Here is a 6,581-nt window from a genome sequence, read left to right as displayed (position 1 = left end):
AATCAAGTTTCATTGGTCAAAGTCCTACAAATGAAGACTTGGACCTATCAAGCCTGTCTCACTAGCTCTATGTAAACCACTTTCAGGCGAGGCAAGTCCACTTGAAGACCCCCCTTGCTTTTTTTTTTTTGGCAAAAATCCCCAAACCGAGGGAGGGGGTGCCAACCCCAATTTTATTGGAGAAAAAAACAAAATAAGAGTGCCAACAACACAATTGTCAACAAGACAGCATGCGTAAAAGAAACTAAAGGACCTATTCCCTTACAATCTGACGACAAATACACAGGAATTTGTCCTTGTCTAAAACTAAAGATGCCCTGACTAAAGACGACAGCTAATGAGGAGAATTGTGCAAAACATCTTCATTGAGTTGCAAGCCCACTAGCTTATCCGCAGTAACATTTATCTCTCAATAAACATGAACAACTGAGGCATCCAACTCTTGTAAGAGCCCCCTAATCCTTCACAGAACATTACATAATGGCCATTTGGTAAGCGCTCCGGAACAAACCATGCGAACCAGGACTTCGTAATCCATCTCCATCAACAAATGATTACAATCCCTTTCTTGGCAAAGTAACAGACCATGCATCAGTGAGAGACTTTCAGCTATCAACACATCAACATCTCCAAATTCTTTATAGAAAGTAAAGATGAGCTCGCCATTATGATCTCATAGAATAACCCCCTCCCCCCGCTCTTTTTCCAACTGGCATATTAGTGTTTGTGTTCAGTTTGACATGAAATTGAGGGAGATGAAGCCATTTCACTGCTATAACTGAATGATGATAACGCCGAGAGGATGCAAAGCCAGCCCAATGATCATCCATGTCCCACGAAAATGACTTGCAGAGAAAATCCTGGCAGCCCCCAGTTGTTCAATAAAATGATTAACTCTAGCAATCACCTCATGAACATTAAACCTAACTCCCTCAAATCTTGCACGATTGCATATTTAGAGGAGCAAAAGTGCTAAATAACTTGCTCAAAATAATAGCATCAAATAGCTAAGAAATTAACACAATACAATCATAAAAAGTTCAACCAAAACCAAAGGCATAAACTTTAGAAACACGTATTGAAACACAAATCCAAACTTATATAATAACAAAATATGAAATCAAATACAAGAGAGAAAGTAGTAGAAGAGATATCACCATTGTCACATGAGATCAACCTCTCCATCTTGCTCCTTAAACTTCATCCAAGTTTAGCTACAAGTACAAGAAAGATAAACTACACTAATTATACTAATTTACCCTAACTAATGAACTAAGGAAATTCTAGTGAAGACTGCATTTTTGTGGAGTTTCTCTAGCCTCCCAAAGTTATGAAAATTTTCTCCAAAGCCTCTATTTATAGAGGAATCCAAGATACAAATAAGATGTTAAAGTTGATGTGAAATGTTCCTTGAGATTATCAAAAGATGCAGCCGAAATTCTAAGTTGGGAATAGCTGAAAAAGTTGTATGAATGTAGAACAAGTTGATATGCAAGTTGTAGAAAAACAAGGTTGAATACGCAGGCTTTGAATACGCTAGCTTATGCCATGTATTCAGAGCTCACGTTTTCACTTCTGCGAGTTTGGAACCACTTTAACTGATATTTTCTTGATGATGGAGGCTGAACTAACTCTTTTCCAAAACATGAAAGTTTTAGGCCTTTGAGTTAGCTTTCCAATGTCTCAAGAATCATCCAATTTGGAGCTCTTTAGACTGAGAAATACCAAAAAACTCTCGACTGGTCAATCCCCTATTTCACCTTTTGGCAACAAATATGACCCACTATATTTCGACTTCTTGACTTAAAAAACTCATGAAGTGGATATCAATGTCTCATAAGAAATGTAGAGTTATGTGTTAGTTTTAAAATGGCACAAGAATCACTTCAATCCGATGCTTGTATCTCAAGATATAGCCAAAATACCAAAAAGTGTAAAAGCTGTCTTAATTTGTATTTCATCCTTTGAATATTTTGCACTTCATGTCTTCTTTAAATCACTTCAAATCATCAACAATCATCCAAATATCTTCTCAATTCACTCCATTTGATGATTGAATCATTAAACTTACAAAAACATGAAGTTTTCACCATTAAAATTCATAGAAAGACAATTTTTGATAGTTTTCACTTTAAGGTGGTATGATATCTTTTAATTGGTCAACTTTAGGAAATATTGCTATTTGATTGCTTCAATATGGTAAGTATATAATTGCACTCCTTTCACTGTTCACGAATCGTTTCCTCACTTGTCAATTGTTTTTGGTTAAATAAAACTAGAAATGCATGAAAAATAAAGAGTTGGGTGTAAATATCGTGAAATCCTACCATTTTTGGTGTTTTTCACAAACAACCATCAAAGGATAGTTATTTTTATCAAATATATGGTCTAAAATATGTTTTTTTTTAATTTGTATTGCAATGATATACTATATTTTCACAACCATCTATCAAAGGATAGTTATTTAATCAAATAGTTGGTCTAAAAAATTTTCTAAAACAGTCTTGAAGGCAATCATCTAAATACAGCTCTATTGATTTAAATTCGTATATTAATTTTTTAAAATGCACTTTTTGATGTAAAATTGTTGTATAAAATTTATCCATATGCTTGCCCACTATCAATATGGAATTTATTCTAAGTGCAAATGAAATGTCTAAACTATAGTTTACATACAACATATTTAATGTCAGAGTATAAAGTCCAACATTAAAAATATTAAACATTTGAAAAGAAACATATTAAATAGGGATAATTTTCGAAACCTCCCCTGAGGTTTTTGACTATTGCAGAAAGCTCTTTTCTAGTCTAAAAAATTACATTTTGCCTCCCCTATGATTAACATTTCAATAACAATATAAACCCAATATGCTAACTTTCTCCTCAAAAATCCTAAAATACCCCTTTGTTACTTAGAAGGGGGAAAAACAAACTAATAAAATTCTTTCACGTTGCAACTATTGTAAACGACATAATCACCAACCTAACGAACTCAATAAACCACTTTACCTTAATCTCCATATTCTTACAATTTTGACAGCCTACTATTGCCGCCTCAAAGCTTCTCATGCAAATCAACTGTGACAATTAAAGTTTGCAGTCAACCTAATATTTAGCCTCTTTTTTTTGCCTAAATTCAATGTTTGAATTGACCAATGTCACTATTCAACCTTGTTGTTAGTAAAATAATGTAACCTATCAAGAATACTAACACGGAGCAACCAAAAGTAATACTAGAGACCACATTCCATGTCTCTAGGCAAATTTGATTATAGTATTTATATCTCAAAATTCTTTTTTACACAATTGGTATAATATTGTAACCTTCGTTAATCCATATTTCCTTTTTAGCTATCATTTTTATTTTCTTGTATGTACTCTGTATCACCGCTATCTTTTTCACCTTCATTTAGTTTGACAACAAATATGATCCAGCAACTTGCCATTTTGTAATTTCAATTCCATAATACTTATAAAAAAGAAAACAAAAACGAGAGAGTGTGTATATTTGCGAAAAAAGAGATGTAGGAGAAAGAAGGAAGGAGAAAAAGTTGGGAGATAGAACAAGAGTTTAGTTTGTGTGGCAACAGTTGCTTTAGAATAAAAGACGAATTGTAATTGTAGAATTTTTTTGTTTGTAGAAATTATTTATAGTGAAGGATATTATAGTCATTTTACTACATAAAGGGAGGTTAGTATAACTATTCAAACTTGAAGGGAGGTGAGTGAAATTATCAGAAACCTTAGGGGAGGTTTCTGAAATTATCCCTATTAAATAAAGTCCAACATTAAAAATATAAAACTTAGAAAAGAACAAACCTACTAAAGTGCCCTAAGCACACTAAATACCAAAAAAAATTAGAAGAAGCAAACAAATTTCTTTAATTAGTATATAGTAGTGTTACTGGATGCCATTGTTCATCATCAAACAATATGTATGAAATTTCAAATTCTATTGAAATTTGAATTATAATAACACATTCCATGAGTCAAGAAGTTTTTTTAAGGAGGAAAAATATATTTACATACTTGAACCAAAACTACCAAAAAGAAGATTTGGAATATTATTGTTTCTGTGTTGATTTGATTGTTGGTTTTACTTTTCCTAATCTATGACATTGCCTTTATTTTTAGTTTTGCCAACATAAATAATTTGGAATATTGTCATTTCCCTTTAGTTACGGTCTTTTATGTAATTTTTGAATTATAGTTATTTGTAAGTTTGGTAAGTTTTTAATTTAAGGTAGTATGTTAGAATTGTTTTTAATTGGTCAGCTTTAAGAAATGCTGCTATTTGATAGTTTCAATATGGTAAGTATATAATCAATGCGGGTTGAATGCCTTACCAAAGTATGAGCCTATAGAATTCCCTTTTTTGTTCTTTTTTGTAAACTCGTAGGTAACCCCGTCTTGGCATATTTTCTACCACCTATTACCAAATTGAATTCTCTATCTTTACTTATTTCTGTATTAAAAGACCTTTAGTCTCTTCCATAACTAACTTCTAATCTTGATATAACAAGGGATTCTAATCCCTAGGATCCTCTTATTTCATTTTTAAGCAATTCTAATCTAACTTGTATTTACTTTCATTTACTTTCTTGCAACCTACTACCTAGATGGTTAGTTTTACCACCTAATGGCTGGTTTTATATTTATTTCTTTTGCTATATGGCCTGTTGTACCGCCTAACTAACTTCTAACTTTTATGGCTGGTTGTACCGCCTAAACTAACACCTTTCATGGCCAATTTTACTGCCTAATTAACTTTCTTCATTTTTACCTCCTTAAAACTTTGATTGTCTAGATAATAAGCAAGTGGTTGAAATCAAGTGATTGCCATTTTTTAAATCCCCGTGGGATCGGCACCTATTATCCCTATATTCAATAAACAAATCGTGTACTTGCGGAAATAGAATAATAAGGTTTTAAAATTTGTGGTGTAGTAAAAGGCCCTACCATATCACATATATTTGTATATTAAAATGATGTTCAATTCCCTATATCGTAGGTTATTGAGTTGGTTATTCCCACGTTCTGCTAAGTGGATGTTCCATATTTTTGACATGTGTACATATTCGCCTAATTTCTTAAATTTCCTAGTCATAGTACTAATGAGATAGGACATCATTAGTACAGAAATACTAGTACACAGTTAGCCTCTACTTAATGTAAGTGGTGATTGTTCTCATTAATCATGGTATATAGATACCTTAGATACCTTGGCTAATGTGTAGATGATTTGTAAAGTACAAATACATTGGAATGATCCGCTTAGAGATCCCATTAGGATATCTATCTAATGCCAATGGTTGTATTTCTTATGGAAAGTTATGTAAATGATCCCCACGACTTGAGATCACCATAATATCTTTAGTGTGAAACACTACATTTTGACTCTATTGCTTGTTACTCACTGAGAGTGACTTAGAGAATAGAGATTGGGTGTAACGTGAAACACCGAAAGATAATGAGTGATCAAGATAGGATTCACCACTCCGATAGTAGGAATTGATATCCGAATGGCCACTAGTGGGAAATTAATCCTAAAAAGTCGACTATGTTAGGTTAATTGAAGAATATTTTCAAGTTAACCTAATCTAGGGTTAATTCCGGGAACTAGTAAATTTAATTAGTCATAAGGGAATTGGCACTCATTCCTTATACCCTAACTAATTGGATATCAGTAGTGAAAGGATAATAATTACATGGTAACTTTTCATGGAAAGGTTAGGTCAAAATTTCTTTGACTAATTTCGAGCACTTGGGTGGTCATGATGTGTTGTTAGACACTGCTCATGATTTATAATTATGAATTAATTAATTATTGTAATTAATGGTAAAATAAAGTTGTTTATTTTATCTAATTCTTTTTGAAAATTATAAGTCATAACTATTGCCAATGTATTTGGAGCCTATTGGATCACACGCATTAGAGATTTGATTCTGGATTAAATTATGTGTCTGAGTGAAGACTTGGAAATAAAAGTATAAGATACTTTTGGGATTTAATTACAAAGAAAATAAATTTCGGACCTATCTGAGCAGATAGGAGAAAATAGTTATCTCCTATCTATCAGATAGCTAAGAGATAGAGTTTGTTATTGGATATCTTTTGTTTTGATTTTGAATAAAATGATTAGATCCTATTTTTTCTTTTTTTTTCTATCTATCTTGTTAGGACACGAAATTCTCTTTTACTGGCTTATCTATTTATTTATTTGTTCATTTGCCCCAATTAAATTATTTCATTCATTTTAATTGCACCTGCATTGTACTTGTTTCATTTTTTTTAAAAAAACACGTTGCTCATAAACTTGATTTTTTTGTCGCCCAATTAGTAAAAAATTTGAGAAAGCATGCTTTTTGAGGCAATATTTGGTTTGAGAGTGCAGTGGTCTTGGAGAGTTAAGGAGATCAATTGTAGACTAAGAAAAGTTAATTGAGGAATTAGAGGTGAGTGATTTGCGTTAAGTTCAATTAGGAGTATTAATGGATCACTATTCAAATGTTGACTTTTGCACCATAAAAGTAGCTTTATGTCACTTCACTCTTTTACCATTTCACTTCACAAACATCAC

This window comes from Coffea eugenioides, chromosome 2 (genome assembly GCF_003713205.1).
Source record: "Coffea eugenioides isolate CCC68of chromosome 2, Ceug_1.0, whole genome shotgun sequence".
Taxonomy (NCBI): Eukaryota; Viridiplantae; Streptophyta; class Magnoliopsida; order Gentianales; family Rubiaceae; genus Coffea; species Coffea eugenioides.
The sequence above is the reverse complement of the archived record's forward strand: the minus strand, read 5'-3'. Positions refer to the sequence as shown.